General features: G+C 35.1%; 1 protein-coding gene across 9 annotated transcripts in view; it reads left to right on the top strand.

Moving 5' to 3' along the window:
- Positions 1–19,291, top strand: part of MSH3 (mutS homolog 3) — a 221,810-nt gene that overhangs the window by 24,878 nt on the left and 177,641 nt on the right. The gene's annotated exons all lie outside the window — the stretch shown is intronic.

Raw genomic sequence — 19,291 nt, 5'->3', positions numbered from 1 at the left:
TATGATATTTAATTATTGGTAATCTTCAGTTTCTGGAGATAATTTAGAGTTCACTTCTTACAAAGTTTATGTAACTTTGGAGATGCTTTGTCTGTGCTGCAAGTTTCAATTCATGGCTGTGTCCAGTGGTTTTGTTTACTGGATCTAAGATCAGACCACTTACGTATGAAGCAGTGTGCTAGGCACTGTGCGTACAGAGGAAGAAGATGTGGTTATGATATATGTCTGGCAGAGTTTACAACCCCACAGGAGAGGCAGATGTGTGCATACCTAACTGGACTTAAAGGCATAATGTATTAAGTGCTAAACGTGAAGGTGCCTTGTTGGAAAGACTCCGTACTGCCACCTGGAGTGTGGTGGGAAAGAGACCAGAAAGGTGTGCTGGGGCTTCAGCGAAGTAGACTGTATATTGACGAATTTGGACTTTGGACTAGGCAGAGAAGCCCATAAGGATTTTCATGTAGTAGGTAGACAAATCATTTAGAAAATCGAGGCCAGGCACGGTGGCTCACGCCTGTAATCCTAGCACTTTGGGAGGCTGAGGCGGGTGGATCACCTGAGGTCAGCAGTTCAAGACAGCTTGGCCAAAACCCCGTTTCTACTAAAAAAAAAAAAAATACAAAAATTAGCTGGGCATGGTGGCAGACACCTGTATTCCCAGCTACCCCGGAGGCTGAGGCAGGATAATCGCTTGAACTTGGGAGGCAGAGGTTGCAATGAGCCAAGATCACACCACTTCACTCCAGCCTGGGCGAAAGAGCAAGACTCTATCTCAAAAAAGAAAAGAAAATCAAACAGATTGATTAAGTGAAGTTCCATATGTTTCTTTGTCCTTAGTGTTGTGTTCATTTTCATTTGAATTTAATTTCTTTCGAAGTAGCTTTCATAATTTGTTTTTCTGATTATAAAACTAATATATGTTCATTCAGAAGACAAAAAAAAAAGGATAAATTCATAAGTTGAATTCTGTAACCCAGAGAAAATGACTGTTAAACATTTTGGCACATTATTTCCGTGTGTGTATATCACTTTTTTCCATTTGTGAACTTGCATTCCTGCTGCAAAATCACTTTTATATTCTGTGGTTTTTTTTTTTTTTTAACTTTAAAATTCCCCATTTTTAAAAACTTTATTGCAGAAAATTTCAAACATACACAAAATTATACAGAATAGTGTCATGAACTCCTATCACTCTATTAGCCAGCTTCAGCATTTCTCAGGACCATTCTCATTTTTCTACACTCCCTCCCCTTTTCCCTCTCCCTGGATTATTGGCTTTGAAGCAAATCCTAGGGAGCATCAGTTTATCCTCTAATATTTCAGTAGGTACCCTTAAAAACAAAATAAGTACACGACATTGTCATATAAGTGTATCATAATTTATCCATTCCATTTTTATTATATTCATTTTTCCAGTATTATCAATACTGTTATGATGAATATCCATATACAGAAATACTGATGTGCATTTCTGATGATTTCCTTAACATAAATTCCTGAAAATGGAATTAACTGGATCAGAAGGTATGAATGTTTATAAAGCTCTTGATTGCTTGCTAGAAATGGTAATATCAATTTATACATCTACCAGTATAGTCTAGGAGGGTTCTTTGAACCTTTGCTCACATTGAGGGTGATCATTTAAACAATCTTTGCCAGTCACATAGATGAAAAATTTTGCATCAAATCTCTTCATTTTGATCTTAATCCTTTTCTGACCATGTGTTCAAACTTGAATAATTAAAAGTCAAACAGTAAACTTGTAAGGAGAGCTGCTTTTACAGAACTAAAAAAATTAATAAAATCTGGAAAAAAATTTTTAAAGGTAGGCTTCTATATTGTATTTTCAATATTTCCTATCATTTCCTTGCTAGAAATGGTAATATGAGAAATGGTGATCAAGAGCTTTATAAACATTCATACCCTCTGATCCAGTTAATTCCATTTTCAGGAATTTATCTTAAGGAAATCATCAGAAATGCACATGAATATTTCTATATATGGATATTCATCATAACAGTATTTGTAATACTGAAAAAATGAATATAGAAATGGAATGGATAAATTATGATAAATTATGATAAATGGATAAATTATGATTTCCTGTCTTTGATTTAGTTCATTTTTCTTTATATTTTATTAACTTAGTATATATTTTATTAACTTAGTATATATTTTATTAATTTAGATTGAGTAAAGTCAATCAATTTTATCAACACATTTTTTTTGTTTTCTGCTTAATTTTATAAAATAACAATGGCGAAATTCAATAAAATATCAAAATATTTCATAATGACATTGTCAAAAGTGAATTTTTGTTTGGCAAGCAGCATTCATTGACTGGTGATATTCCTAAATGTTTGTTCATCACATGAGATTTAAAAGCTTGAATTTGGCATATCAAAGATAATTTAGGTGTCTTATGTGGGTTTTACCAAATTTAATGCCTGCTTTTGTCTTATTTTAATTTGAATTTCTCTAGTTAGCATTGTAAATAATTTTCCCTATGTTTACTGACCGTGTGTAATTTTTCGATCTTTGCACTTTTTTTTGTATCCTTTGATCATTTTCACTTTATTTGCATATTGGACTAAGCAAAGTCAAAAGTTAAATCTGCATTTCTGTGGAGTTCCTACAGCTAATTTATATCTATGGACAGAATGAAGTAGAGGAAATTCAAAAGTTAGCAGGAGTCAAACAGTGTGGACTCTTGTGACTCAGGGTTTGAGTTGGAAAACTAGCTCTTCCCTTTAGTGACTTTGAGTAAGTTATCTACTGTATTGTCCTTCAGTGTCCTTTATATTGGGGGTATTAAGAGTGCTTACCTCATGGGGTTGTTGTGAGGATTAAATAAGTTAATATAGGTAAAGCGCCTGAAATAGTACCTGCTGTAGAAGGCTCTCTGTAAGAGGAAGTTTTTTTTTTTATATTTTAATTAAATTTTCTGTGGCTGGGCGCAGTGGCTCATGCTTGTAATCCCAGCAGTTTGGGAGGCCAAGTCAGGCGGATCACAAGATCAGGAGTTCGAGACCAGCCTGACCAACATGGTGAAACCCCATCTCTACTAAAAATACAAAAATTAGCCAGGCATGGCTAAAGTTTTTTGTAGGTACATAATAGATGTATATATTTATGGGTTACATGAGATATTTTCATACAGGCATACAATGCATAATAATCACATCAGGGTAAATGGGGTATCCATCTCCTCAAGCATTTATCCTTTGTGTTACAAACAACCCAATTATACTCTTTTAGTTATTTTAAAATGTACAATTAAATGATTTTTGACTGTAGTCATTCTGTTGCACTATCAAATGCTAGGTCTTATTCTTTGTATTTTTTTTGTACCCATTAACCATCCCCAGTTCCCTTCTCAGCCTCTGGTAGCCATCTTTCTACTCTCTATCTCCATGAGTTCAGTTGTTTTAATTTTTAGCTCCCACAAGTAGGTGAGAACATGCAAAGTTTATCTTCCTGTGCCTGGCTTATTTCATGTAAAATAATGACCTCCAGTTCCATCCATGTTGTTGCAAATGACAGGATCTCATTCCTTTTCATGGCAGAATGCTACTCTATTGTATATATGTACCACATTTTCTTTACCCATTTGTCTGCTGACAGACACCTGGGTGCTCGCAAATCTTAGCTCTTGTGAATAGTGCTGTAGTAAACATGGGAGTGCACATATCTCTTCTATATATTGATTTCCCTTCTTTTGAGTATATATCTAGCAGTGGGATTGCTGGATCATGTGGTAGTTCTATTTTTAGTTTTTTAGTATTTTTTTTTCAAACTACTCTCCATAGTGGTTGTACTAATTTACATTCCCACCAACAGTCTATGAGGGTTCCCTTTTCTCCACATCCTCACCAGCATTTATTATTGCATGTCTTTGGATAAAAGCCATTTTAACTGAGGTGAGATGGTATCTCATTGTAGTTTTGATTTGCATTTCTGTAATGAACGATGGTGTTGAGAGCTTTTCATATACCAGGCTGCCATTGTATGTCTTCTTTTGAGACATGTCTATTCAATTTGTCTATTTTTAAATTGGATAATTAGATTTTTCCTGTAGAGTTGTTTGAGCTCCTTATATATTGTGGTTATTAATCCCTTGTCACATGGGTGGTCTACATACATTTTCTTCCATTCCATGGGTTGTCTCTTCACTTTGTTGATTGTTTCTGTTGCTGTGCAGAAGCTTTTTAACTTCATGTGATCCCATTTGTCCATCTTTGCTTTGGTTGCCCTATTAAGAAATCTTTGCCCAGTTCAGTGTTCTGGAGAGTTTCCCCAGTGTTTTCTTTTAGTCATTTCATAGTGTGACATTTTAGATTTAAGTCTTTAATCCATTTTTGATTTGATTTTTGTATATGGTGAGAGATAGGGTCTAGTTTCATTGTTCTGCATATGGATGTCCAGTTTTCCCAGCACCATTTGTTGAAAAGATCCTTTCCTCAGTGTATGTTCTTGGCACCATTGTCAAAAATGAGTTCACTGTAGATGTATGGATTTATTTCTGGGTTTTCTGTTCTGTTCCAGTGGTCTGTGTGTCTGTTTTTATGCCAGTACCATGCCGTTTTGGTTACTATAGCTCTGTAGTATAATTTGAAGTCAGGTAATGTGATTCCTCCAATTTTGTCCTTTTTGCTTAGGATATATTTGGCTATTCTGAGTCTTTCGTTGTTCATATACATTTTAGGCTAATTTTTTCTATTTCTGTGAAAAATGTCACTGATATTTTGATAGGGATTGCGTTGAATCTGTAGATTGCTTTGGGTAGTATGGATGTTTCAACTATTCTTCCAATTCATGAACATGTAATATCTTTCCCTTTTTTGTGTGTGCTCTTCAATGTTTTACATCAGTGTTTTATAGTTTTCATTGTAGAGATCTTTCACTTCTTTGGTTAACTCCTAGATATTTTATTTTATTTGTAGCTATTGTAAATGGGATTACTTTCTTGATTTCTTTTTCATATTGTTCACTGTTAGCATATAGAAATGCTGCTGGTTTTTTGTATGTTGATTTTGTGTCCTGCAACTTTACTGAATTTGTTTGATCAGTTCTGACAGTTTTTTGGTAGTCTTTAGGTTTTTCCAAATGTAAGTTCATCTCATCTGCAAACAAGAATAATTAGACTTCCTCCTTTCCAATTTGGATGCCCTTTATTTCTTTGTCTTGTCTGATTGCCCTAGTTAGGACTATTATGTTGAATAGCAGTGGTGGTAGTGGGCATCATTATCGTACTTAGAGGAAAGGCTTTCAATATTTCTCAATTCAGTATGATAATAGCTGTGGGTCTGTTTTATATGTTGCTTTTGTTATGTTGAGGTATATTCCTTCTATACCCAGTTGTTTGAGAGTTTTTATTATGAAGCGTTGTTGAATTTTATCAAATCCTTTTTCAGCATCAATTGAAATGATTATGTGGTTTTTTTTCTTCATTCTGTTAATATGATGTATCATAGTGACTGATTTGCATATGTTGAACCGTCTTTGCATCTCTGTGATAAATTCTACTTGGTCATGATAAATGATATTTTTAATGTGTTGTTGAATTCAGTTTGCTAGTATTTTGCTGAGGATTTTCGCATCAATATTCATCAGAGATATTGGCCTCTAATTTTCTTTATTTGATATGAATTTGTCTCATTCTGGTATCAGGGTAATACTGGCCTCGTAGAATGAGTTTGGAAGTATTCTCCTTTTTTTTTTTTTTTTCCGGAATAGTTTGAGGAAAATGGGTCTAGTTCTTTAAATGTTTGGTAGGATTCAGCAGTGAAGCTATTGGGTCCTGGGCTTTTCTTTGCTGGGAGACTTTATTATGGCTTCAATCTCGTTACTTGTTATTGGTCTGTTCAGGTTTTGGATTTCTTCGTGGTTCAATCTTGGTGGATTGCATGTGTTTAGGAATTTATCCATTTCTTCTAGATTTTCGAATTTATTGGCATATGGTTGCTCATAGTAACCACTAATGATCCTTTGAATTCCTGTAGTATCAGTAGTAGTGTCTTCTTTCTCATCTCTAATTTTGTTTATTTGGGGTTTCTCTCTTTTTTCACAGTCTGGGAAAGTCTTACCAATTTTATCTTTTCAAAAAACTAACTTTTGGTTTGTTGATGTTTTGTATTTTCTTTGTTTCAATTTCATTTATTTCTGCTCTGATTTTTATTTTTATGTTAATTTTGGGTTTGGTTTGCTCTTGCTTTTCTAGTTCTTCAAGGTTTATCATTTGGTTATTTATTTGAAATTTTTCCTCTTTTTTGATGTAGGTGCTTTTAGCTATAAACTTCCCTCTTAGTACAGCCGTCACTGTATCCCATAGGTTTTGGTATGTGTTTTCATTATCATTTGTTTCAAGAAATTTTTAAATTTCCTTGTTGATCTCTTCATTGACCCACTGGCCATTCAGGAGCATATTGTTTAATTTCCACATGTTTGTATAGTTTCCAAAATTATTCTTGTTTTTGATTTCTAGTTTTATTTCATTGTGGTCAGAGAAGATTCTTGATATTATTTCAGTTTTTTGAATGTTTTAAGACTTGTTTTGTGACCTAACATATGATCTAATCTCGAGAATGTTTAGATCATTCATGCTATAATGATTAGATCCTCTACATGCTGAGGAAAAGAAAGTGTATTCTGCAACCATTGAATGAAATGTTCTCTAAATATCTATTAGGATCATTTGGTCTGTAGTAAAGATTAAGTCTGACGTTTCTTTATTGATTTTCTGTCTGGAAGATCTGTCCAATGATGAAAGTGGGGTGTTGAAGTATCCAGCTGCTATTTTTTTTTTCTCTCTCTTTTTTTTGAGACAGAGTCTTGCTCTGTCACCCAGGGGGGGAGTGCAGTGGCGTGATCTCAGTACACTGCAACCTCTGCCTCCTGGGTTTAAGTGATTCTCCTGCCTCAGCCTCCCGAGTAGCTGGGATTACAGGCGTGCGCCACCATGCCTGGCTAATTTTTTTTGTATTTTAGTAGAGACAGGATACGGGGTTTCACCATGTTGTCCAGGCTGGTCTCGAACTCCTGACCTCAAGTGATCCACCTGCCTCAGGCATGTATATTTACAATTATCGTATCCTTTTCCTGAATTGACCCCTTTGTCATTATATAATGACCTTCTTTGTTTCCATATTTACAACCAGTAAACAATACAGTATTAAATTTGCAAGTACAAAATTTGTTTTGTTTTTGGTGATATCTTCTTGTCTGTTTTAAACACTGGTAAGTAGTTTCTTGTATCTCAGACTAAGTACCCCATTTTTTTCTTATGCTATATACCTGAAGGTAAAAACAGCAGTTTTTGTCAGTTACTGGTTAATAATATTTTATTAATTTTGAAGACATAATATGTTAAAGCTGTGTGAGGAAAGGCAAAAGAATGGCTTGGAATTGTGGAGTGTCTATCTTAAAATATTAGGGTTTTTGGTATTCTTAACTTTAACCACAAGAGGTCTCCAAAGGATTTGATATTTTGTGAATTACAGTTTAATGGTTACTAAAATCTTCACGTTTCTTTTTATATCTGAAAGTACAGGCTTATTTACTTTGTATCATATTGTGACTTAGAACAAATATTAGAGATGATAGTAATCTAAAATTATTACTCCTAAATAATGACATACTATCAATTTTTCTTAGGTTATTTATTTTTATTTATGTAAAGTATGTTTGTAAGATTTCAGCCTGTGTCTTAGGGAATCAGTCTTACTATCTTGTTACACTTTCTTTTGTTATAAAAATGTAGAGAAAGAAACTAATGGAAAGCAATAGTCTTGAGCCCTTTATCAATTGCAGTTAAGGTTGCTTTAGCTTAGAAATGTTGTATGTTTATAGAAATGGTTGAGAGGAAAGCTTTAGAAAGCGATAAACAAATAATATTTACTAGTTCTCAAGGAAACTGACTTTTAAGGTGAATCAGGTGAACATCACAAATGACACTCAATTTTGCGTTCAAAGAAATGAGAGCTTCCTGAGCACTGGCATAGCCAAGGAAGGCTGTATGAAGGAGGTGGGGTAGGCTGGTACATTTGCAGAATAGAAGGCTTTGAGTTGGTAATGGGGAGGGGGGAAGGGTATGTTGTGTGTGTATGGAAATGATATGAGGTCTGAGGCACACAGGCTGGAAATATTAGAGAAGTGTGAAGACAGAAGGGAGATTTCTCTGATTAGAGGGAACTTTCATGTTGAGAATTGAGAAAGAAAGGGTGAAGGCCTATGAAATCCAGCAAACTGGTATGGATTCCTATAGAAGGCAGTAAGGTTTCTGGGAAAAGGAATGGCATGATAGAAGGGAAGAGATGAGTGTACTGCCTAGATGGGACAGTTGAATTTTAAAAATAAATATTTCCCTAAAGGAAAAAGCAGATACAGAGAAAAGAATCAGATCAAGGAGCTTAGAGAATGCCAATAGTTGGGAATAGGAGCAAGAATACAAACAGAAGGGGAGGAATTAAAGAGCTAGGTGGAGAACCAGGACAAGGTAGGGATGTGTAGTTATAATTTATCACACGTGGTATAACCAATGATGTGAGCTAATTTTTTACATTATTGACTCTTATAATTTACTGAAACTGTATGACATTCAGAAAGATACTTGGTTAAAAACTAGCCTTAGCTCATTGATATCATTTGAAAAAGACATGTGGAAGAATGTCCTGTGGTACCACAGTGACTTTAGCTATCTGACCTTTGAAATAAATGCTTGAACACATAAGTGCTTCCTCAAAGATAGATGTGTATGCTGCAGATTTAAAGAAAACATTGAAATCTTAATGTTGGGGAATAAGAATAACCTCTACTATGTTTACTTTCAGTGTTAGAAATACCTTATTATTATGTCTTTTTGGCCACAGAGAGCCTTACATCATCTGAGGTTTAACCAAAAGTATTATCTAACATGATTCTTTATGTGGAGGCATAGTACCACCTGAATGTCACTTATGGTGACACATATTTGAAATTACCATAGTAGCATTTTCATTTTGTGTTCATCTCTTATTAAATTAATTTATATAGTAGAAATCACTTATTACTTTATGTTATTGTACTTTGACTTTCAAGTTTTTAATGGAAAATATTTAGCAGAGTTTTGGTGCCAAAATGAAGTGATAACTGTGAGACTATATAATTATCAGAGGAATTGTTATGCAAATTATGTATCTGTGTTATGACTGAAGTCCAACTTCTTTCTAATGTCATTTGAATTAAACATTAGTTTAAAGGTTTCAATTTTTTTTTTTTTAAAGAATGAGAGTAAAAGAAACAACAACAGGTCTTACTCATTAATTTGGTTAAGAGGAAGTGTTTCACACATACGAAATGTTATTAAGCGGTCAGTACTTGATGGTACCAATTTTGTGATTGCAATGTTACAGTTTGTTCTATCAAAGTTTAATAAGCTCAATTCTGTGGGTTCATATGAAGTCATTTCAATATAATTCTTAGATATTTAGAGCCAAGTAAATGTGGAATGGCATAACAAACAGTGGGTAGCATATAGATATGAATAACATGGCGCCTAAATTAGGTGGGAAGGTGGGACTGGGTAGAAAGAGGGCATTCCAGGAAGTGTGGTCACAGGATGAGAAAAGGGAATTGGGAACATCGAGTTGACTGGAGTGTTAGGAATATATGGGTCAAGAGTAGCCTGCAACAGAATGTAGTGCAGAAGAGCTGTTCAGTGAGTATTTGCTGAATGATTATGTTTAAGGCCAGAGAGGAAGACTGGAGCTGTTTCATTGAGGATGCTGGGCACTAGTGGGAGGAGCTTATACTTTATTTAGATGTTTCTCAAATTTGACCTACCAACCTTTTAATTTACTACTTTGTGTTAGAATTTTCTTATTTAAATTTGTTAAATTATAATTTTAAAATTTACAAAGTTAATATATGTTTGTTGTAAAAGTGACAAAAGTCTATTTTAAAGGAAAAAATAATTCTTGCTAACCTCCTCACCCATTTCACTTAAATTAGTTTTATTATAATGTGACTTAAATATTTATAAACTGAAAACTTAGTGCTCTAGGTTTTATACCTATTTTAACAGGAATAAAGTCCAAGCAAAATTTGAGATTAAAGTAAATGTATGAAACTAATAAAATATAAATGAATGATTGTTTGGTATGAAGGGTGATGTTCTGCTGCTAAAAATAAACTGTTCCTACCAGTTCAAGGGGATATATCCCCAACGGAAGACCAAGTTCTTTTTTTTTTTTTTTTTTTTTTTTTGATGAGCTTTATTTTATTTTATTTTTTTTTGAGCAGTTTGAGGCTCACAGCAAAGTTGAGAGTAAGTTACAGAATAAAGGTGTCATATCATCAGTATTCTCCACCAGATCCTGTGCTATGATATTGCTGTAATATGCTGTGTAAAGGCTCAAACCTTTCCTGCATGCTTTTTTTTAAAGAGTAGGGGTCTCGCTCTGCTGCCTAAGCTGGATTGCAGTGGTGTGGTCATAGCTCATTGCAGCCTTGAACTCCTGGGCTCAAGAGATCCTCTCACTTCAGCCTCCTGAGCAGCATACTAATCAGGCACATACCTGTAGTCCTGGCTACTCAGGCATGTACCACACCTTACAGCTAATTTTTTGAAAAAAATTTTGTAGAGATGGGTTCTGGCTATATTGCCCAGGCTGGTCTCGAACTTCAGGCCTGAAGTGATGCTCTCACCTCAGCCTTGCGAGTTCTTGGAATTATAGGCATGAGCGACTGCATTTAGCATCTTCCAGTCTTTTTCTCTCTTCAAACCACAGTATGACTTAAGTGGTTTGCCCTCTGTTGGGTACCAGTGTACCAGTTCCATTTTTGTTGTTGTTGTTGTTGTTTTTGAGAGGAAGTCTTGCTCTGTCACCCAGGCTGGAGTGCAGTGGCACAATCTTGGCTCACTGCAACCTCTGCCTCCTGGGTTCAAGCGATTCTTCTGCCTCAGACTCCCCAGTAGCTGGGATTACAGGCGCCCGCCACCACACCCGGCTAATTTTTGTATTTTTGTAGAGACGTATTTTCATAGGGGTTTCGCTGTGTAGGTCAAACTGGTCTCGAACTCCTGACCTCAAATGATCCGCCCGCCTTGGCCTCCAAATTGCTGGGATTACAGACGTGAGCCACTGCACCTAGCCATCCAGTTCAATTTTAAAACTACTGTTTTATTTTTCTCATTAAACTTGAACCGTTAAGTGCTCCTTATTACTAATGTGATCTTAAACATAAACAGAAATGCAGAAACTGAAGCACGTAGCAATATTCATTTTAAAAGCTGATAATCCAGTTGATCTAAGACCTTAACCTAAGATCATGAAATCAGTTCGGTAGGTTGTGACTAACATTTTAAAAAAATACAGTAGAAGTTACCAGAGTATATCACGTGTAGTAAGGGTAAGTATTTCATGAAATTCCTTTTTTTCAGTTTTATCTGTTTATAGATAATCTGTCTGTATATGCCTTCAAATCCTCTCTCCAATTCCTATCATGTTTGTAATTGTCCATGAAAATAATTAAACTCATAATTTAATATATTAATATGATTAATAAATGTTATTCATAGATTATTTTATATATACATTCTTATTACCTGAAACTGATCAGATACTGCCCAGAAATATATTTTTGAATAGCACAACTGAAAAGTAGTTAATATTTAGACTACGTATTTAAAATCCTAAAGCTGACATGATTCACAGACCAGATATTGCCTACATAGAAAATCTAGATGTGACAAATTATCAGAAGGAATAAGAATTCAGCAATGCCATTAAATATAAGATCAGTTTATAAAAATGAATAGTGTTTCAGTACAGCAGCAACAAATAGAAAATGAAAAAAATTTTAAAAGATACTATTTAAAATAGCAACCACAATAATATTATCTAAGACTCTATTTACCAAAAAGAAAATAAGGTCTTACGAAAATTTGGAAACTTTACTGAAAGATATTAAGGAACTAAATAAATACTGGAAAGATGCAACACGTTCATGAATGGAAAGATTCAGCATAAAGATATCAGTTCTCCTTGATATAAATTCAATGCAATTCTTTTTTTTTTAAATAACAATTTTGTGAGTACATAGTAGGGTACAAGAGATATTTTTCAGTGCAATTCTAATCAAAAGGACAATGAGGTTTTTCACAGAAACTGACAAGCTGCTTTTAAAAAGATAGATCAAAGGGCCAATAATAAGTAAGACAGCACTGAAAGACTTAGAGCTATTTGCCCTGTCAAAACTCGAAACTTACATATATATGTGTGTGTATATATATATTTATATATGTACATATATGTTTATATATTTATCTATATAAATATATCTATATAAATATATATGTATGTTTATATAGATAAATAAACATGTATATGTTTAGATAAACAAACATGTATATGTTTATAATGTTTATATAGATAAACATGTGTATGTTTATATAGATAGATAAACATGTGTATGTTTATATAGATAGATAAACATGTGTATGTTTATATAGATAGATATATATAAATGTGTATATGTTTAGATAAATATGTAAACGTGTATATGTTTATATATGTTTATATAGATAAATATATAAACATGTATATGTTTATGTTTATATAGATAAATATATATACACATGTATATGTTTATATATGTTTATATAGATAAATATATATACACATGTATATGTTTATATAGATAAATATACATATGTATATGTTTATATAAATATACATACACATGTATAGTTTATATAGATAAATATGCATACACATGTATATGTTTATATAGATAAATATACATACACATGTATGTTTATATAGATAAGTATACATACACATGTATATGTTTATATAGATAAGTATACATACACATGTATATGTTTATATAGATAAGTATACATACACATGTATGTTTATATAGATATACATACACATGTATGTTTATATAAATATACATACACATGTATGTTTATATAAATATACATACACATGTATGTTTATATAAATATACATACACATGTATGTTTATATAAATATACATACACATGTATGTTTATATAAATATACATACACATGTATGTTTATATAAATATACATACACATGTATGTTTAAATATACATACACATGTATGTTTATATAGATAAATATACATACACATGTATGTTTAAATATACATACACATGCATGTTTATATAGATAAATATACATACACATGTATGTTTATATAGATAAATATACATACACATGTATGTTTATATAGATAAATATACATACACATGTATGTTTATATAGAGAAATATACATACACATGTATATGTTTATATAGAGAAATATACATACACATGTATGTTTATATATATGCACATGTATATGTTTATATAAATATATATGCACATGTATATGTTTATATAAATATATATGCACATGTATATGTTTATGTAAATATACACATGTATATGTTTATATAAATATATATGCACATGTATGTTTATATAAATATATATACACATGTATATAGATAAATATATATAAACATATACATACACACACATATATATACACACACACACACACACACACACACATATATATATGTTTTTGGGAGATGGGAGTCTCACTCTGTCACCCAGGCTGGAGTGCAGTAGCACAATCTTGGCCCACTGCAACCTCCATCTCCTGGGTTCAAGCAATTCTTCTGCCTCAGCCTCCCGAGTAGCTGGGACTACAGGCATGTGTCACCACGCCTGGCTAATTTTTGCATATTTTTAGTAGAGATGGGGTTTCACCATAGTGTCCAGGCTGATCTCGAACTCCTGACCTCAAATGATCCTCCTGCCTTGGCCTCCCAAAGTGCTGGGATTGCAGGCATGAGCCACCATGCCTGGCCAAAACTCGAAACTTATAAAGCAGTGGTAAGTTAGTATGGAATTGGCATATGGAGAGAGTAGCAAATGAAGCAATGGAGCAGAAGAAAGATGGAGAAAACAAATTCATACATACATAGGAAGTTCATATGGCAGAGATGGCATTAGACATCCTGGGAGGGAGGGATTATTCAACTGATGCTGCAGGGACAAACAGCTTTCCATACTGAGGAATTAAACCCTACTTCAGACCATACAGAAAATTTCAGTTGGAAAATATATATGTATTAATTACCTCAGGATCTGAAAAGATATCCTATAAATGGCATACACAAAAAGCACAAATCAAAGGAAGCAATTAGTAAATCATGTAGCTTTTTTACAGGTTGCTCTAGGTATTACATTATATATACATAACTTATCACAGTGTACTTGTGTCATTGTTTTACCAGTTTGAGTGAAATATAAAAACTTTACCTCTGTCTATGCTTCTTTATCCTCCCCCATTTATAATATAATTACCTTAAATATTATAATTGTCTTAAATATTTAGAAAGCGTTATAATTTTTCCTTGAACCATCACACATAATTTAGGAAACTCAGGAGGGGTTCCTATTGCTTACCTTGCTGTTTCTTTCCTGATGTTCTAAGGTTTCTTTTTTTTTTATTTTTTCCTTTTTGTTTAGAGAACTTCCTTTAACCATTCTTTTAGAGTAGCTCTGCTTGTGTCAGAGTCTGTTAGTTTTTCATCATCTGAGAATGCCTTGATTTGCCTTTCATTTTTTGGAAGATATTTTTTGCCAGGCATGGGATTCTGGGTTGACAATTATTTTTTCAGCACTTGAAAAATATTTTGCCACTTCCTTCTAACCTTTATGGTTTCAGATGAGAAATCTACTATCATTCAAATTGTTTTACCCTATAGCTAAGGTATGATTTCTTTCTTGTTGCTGTCAAGATTTTTTTTTTTTTTTTTTTTTTTAGTTTTTAGAAGTTTAATTATGTGTCATGGAACATATATCTTTGGCTTTATCCTTTTTGGGGTTCACTCAGCTTCTTGAATCTGAAAGTTTATGTCTCTTGCCAAATTTGTGAATATTTCATCTATTATTTCTTCAAGATTTTTGTTGTTGGTGGTGGTGTTTTTTTTGTTGTTGTTGTTGTTTTTTTGCCTGTCTTTTCTCCTCTTGGGACTTTGATCACAAGAATGTTAGATCTTTTGTTATAGTCCCTGGGGCTGTATTCATTTTATTTTTATTGCAGTCTGTATCCTCTCTGCTTTCCAGATTTGGTAATTTCTATTGTTCTGTTTTTCATTTCACTGATTGTTTCATCTGTTTCCTCTATTGTGCTGTTGAGTGCATCCACTGTTACTATATTTTTCACTTCTAAAACTTTTGTTCATTTTTTCTTTTTTTTTTGAGATGGAGTTTTGCTTTTGTGCCCAGGCTGGAGTGCAGTGGCATGATCTCAGCTCACTGCAACCTCCGCCCCCCGGGTTCAAGCAGTTTTCCTGCCTTAGCCTCCCTAGTAGCTGGTATTATAGGCGCCTGCCACCACGCCCAGCTAATTTTTGTATTTTAGTAGAGATGGGGTTTCGCCATGTTGGCCACGCTGGTCTCAAGCTCCCGACCTCAGGATATCCACCCATCCTAGCCTCCCAAAGTGCTGGGATTACAGGTGTGAGCCACTGTGTCCGGCCCATTTTTTTGTTTATGCCTTCTATTACGTTGCAGAGAATTTTTCCTTGCCTTGACTTTCTGTTTTTCCATTTGTTTCAAGCATGTGTGTAATTGCTGTTAAAACATTTAGCATGGCTGCTCTGAAAGCTTTGCCAGATGATTCTGACATCTCTGTTATCTTGGTGTTGGCATCTATCGATTGTCTTTTTTCATTCAGTTGGAGGTTTGGAGGTTTTCCTGTTATTTGGTATGATGAGTGATTTTTGGTTGGAACCAGTGCTTTTTTGTATTATGTTATGAGATTCTGGGTCTCATTTAAGCCTTCTGTTCTAGCTGGCTTTCCCTGACACTGCTTCAGCAGGGTAGGGGTGTGCTGCCTCCTTATTGCCAGGTGGAGGTAGAAACCCAGGTTGCTTGGTTTCCGTTGAAACCCGAGGGAGATGGGTGCTTCTTGTTACTGCTGGGTCCCTGGAGGAGTTCCAGCTTCCCATGTGGCCTCCACTGGGCCTTCTCTGACACCATCCCCGTAAGGAGTGAGAAGGGAGTCTCAGTACTGTCTAGTGGGTGTGGAAGTCCAGTCTCTGTCTGGTGTTTCCTCTGATACCATGGGGGTTAAAGCCTCAGTACTGGCCAGCAAGGATGAACCTCTTGTTTACTACTGTATGGCTGACACTGACACAATCCCAACTGGAGTTTGGAGTGCCTTCTTTCACCAGTGAGAATGGAAATCTGGGGTCCCAGCCTTTGCTAGCATGGGTGGGACCACAGGTTTTTCTCTGGTGCTTGGCTAGAGTAGAGCGGTTATTGGCTAAAAGTTTTCTGTCTTGCTAGGCTTCCTTTTCTCTGGGGGTTTGTTGAGGCTTGTTTGTCTGTGCCTGTTGGTCTTTCCGGGTTGTCAGCTTTTTCAGCTCCAAGTCTGGGTTTTATGCTACAAAAAGTAAACCTGGGGAACTCACCGTCATACTGTTCCTCACATCCCAAGTTCCCTAGCTGGTCTGCTTTCTGCTCACCTTTCAGAGTCGTCTTATGTTTGCTTGACATGTAATATGCAGGGAGTGGTACTTAGAGTAGGAGTGGGGAAACATATCTCCATTCCTTCTTCCCAGAAGCAGAAGTTCTTCAATCAAGATCTTACTTTAGAGATTGCTCTATGTATAAATGAACTTCGCTTCCTTGGTGTTATTTTGATCTAATTATAATAAAATTTGGACTTAGATTATATTGATAATGCCAGTGTGCAAATTTTAACTGCAATAGAATTGAATTTTGCACATGGGTGAATCTGATTGAGAAAAAGAAAACTCCTATTTTTTATAATTAAAAAAATGCTTTTAATATTTTTAGTGCTGTTTACAGTTTAAGCATGTTAGTATATTTTTAAAAGCACAACCAGTGGGGAAAATTCTGTCCCTTTTCTTGGCAAATTAACAATCTAAGCATACAAAAATTTATAGGAAAATTTTGCCAGCTCTCCATCAGAGTGCTGTCATGATGATTAGTTCATATTTCCTTCTTATGAAGCTTGCCCTTTCTTGTTTATCACCCACAGAAAAGCATCAAAGTTAAAAATTAAAAGTATTTGAAGGAACCTCCATACCAAGTGGATTCAGAGAGCCCAGAGGTCAGAAATCGTGCAGAGTCTTATGTTGACAGAGGAATGGCCCTGCCATAAGAAAGGTGCCTGAGTTATACAAGGTGTTGGCAGCTAGAGCCAAGTTACACCTGGTTTACTTACCTGATATAATTTTAAGTGCTTCACAAATAACTTTTTTACCTTCATAGTTAAATATTTACCTAAGGTATATTAAAAACATATAATCAGTGAATCAAACCTGTGATTTCATAAATGTGTTGCGAAGAAAGATTCTTAAGTTGGTATTTGAGTTAAAAATGTGAGTTAACTAAACAAGAACTATCAGGTTATAGTAGTGATGTCCTTACAAATATGTCAGTATTATTGAAGGTAAAGGGGGAATGACTGAAGTTAAGGAAACATGTTGGAGCAATTGTAAAGGCAATATGTGTCACATTGTCTGCCACTTGTCGTTTAGATTGTGTAAGCTAAATCTAGTATAAATGGGGCCATTGTTTGAATGAAAAAAAATCCAAACTTGAGATGTAGAGAAATATAGATGAATTTGAAGCCCAGAAAGGACATTTAAGCTCTCTTAAGATGAGTTACTCCATTTTTTATAGTAGCTCACCTTTTTAAAGGTATTTTATCCTGCTGTCAAGTTTATTAAATTGGATACCAGGAAATTCTAATAGATTTTTTTATATCAAACAAATCGATGTTATTTATTTATTTTTGAGACAGGGTCTCACTCTTCCTCAGGCTGGAGTATGGTGGCACCATCGTGGTTCACTGTAGCCTTGACCCCCCAGGCTCAAGCAATCCTCCCACCTCAACCTCCTGAGTAGCTGGGACTGCAGGTGTGCGCAGCCACACCCAGCTGATTTTTTTTGTAGAGATGAGGCCTCTCTATGTCTTCTATACTGGTTTTAAACTCCTGGGCTCAAGCAATCCACCCACCTTGGCCTCCCCAAAATGTTGGAATTACAAGCGTGGACCATTGCGCCTGGCCAAAATCTGCATTTTGATGGATGTTTCCAGTAGATTCTCAAGTTGTTGATACATCTTCTGAGTTGAACATTATTATACAGTCATTCATTTATTCATCCTTAAACACAGTTACTGAGTGGCTGCTGTGCGCCAGCTTTGTTACTAGGTGGCAAGGATACAGAAATGAGAAAGATCCCTGCTTTCCAAGTTCTTACAGTCTAGAGGGGAGGTAGTCATGGAAATAAACAATTGTAATGAAAGCGCTGGTTGAAAATATCTTAGAGTTACTGGCAGCCCTTGAGCATCATGCTAGTTTGCTAGAGGGGTATGTTAGAATTGAGACTGGAAGAATGAATGCCAGTCAGGTGGAGGTGTGAGAGAGCGTGCTTTTCTTAGGAAGCAGAAACTAGTTTGGCTGGGTTACTCTGCCAGCATGAGCAGGCAGCCTGAGGCAGGACAGACATGTGTTTTGGAGAGAAAGGGTGTGTAAAGCTGGAAACCATCATTCTCAGCAAACTGTCGCAAGGACAAAGGACACAGGACACAGGAAGGGGAACCTCACACACCGGGGGGCCTGTTGTGGGGTGGTGGGGGGGAGGGATAGCATTAGGAGATATACCTAATGTAAATGACAAGTTAATGGGTGCAGCACACCAACATGGCACATGTATACATATGTAACAAACCTGCACGTTGTGCACATGTACCCTAGAACTTAAAGTATAATAAAAATATACAAATAAATAAAAAATAAAAAGAGAATGAAGAGTGAAACGGTGGAGTGAGAAAGCGGCATTACACAGGGCCTGGATAAAGAGTTTCCTGTGACAGAGACTGAGCTGAGATGGCTGGTGATGGGGACCGTAGCCTAGTGACCCTTTGTGTACCCAGCACCTATCAAAGTAGCTCACACATAATAGGTGCTTAATAAATGCTTGGTAAATGAATGATTAAATAAGTGATGTTTAGAATAAAGAGAATAATGGGTATCTCCTATTTGTTTTTCTTAACAAACTGATTTGGGTTTTGTAAACATAGAAGGGTTGTTGTAAGGCTGGGTGTGGTGGCTCATGCCTGTAATCCCAGCACTATGGGAGGACGAGATGGGTGGATCACCTGAGGTCAGGAGTTCCAGACCAGCCTGGCCAACATGGTGAAACCCCACCTCTACTAAAGGTACAAAAATTAGTTGGGTGTG

The sequence above is a fragment of the Pan troglodytes genome, chromosome 4 (genome assembly GCF_028858775.2).
Source record: "Pan troglodytes isolate AG18354 chromosome 4, NHGRI_mPanTro3-v2.0_pri, whole genome shotgun sequence".
In the NCBI taxonomy this organism is placed as follows: Eukaryota; Metazoa; Chordata; class Mammalia; order Primates; family Hominidae; genus Pan; species Pan troglodytes.
Note: the sequence above shows the minus strand (reverse complement) of the source record. Positions and strands in the feature narration are given on the sequence as shown.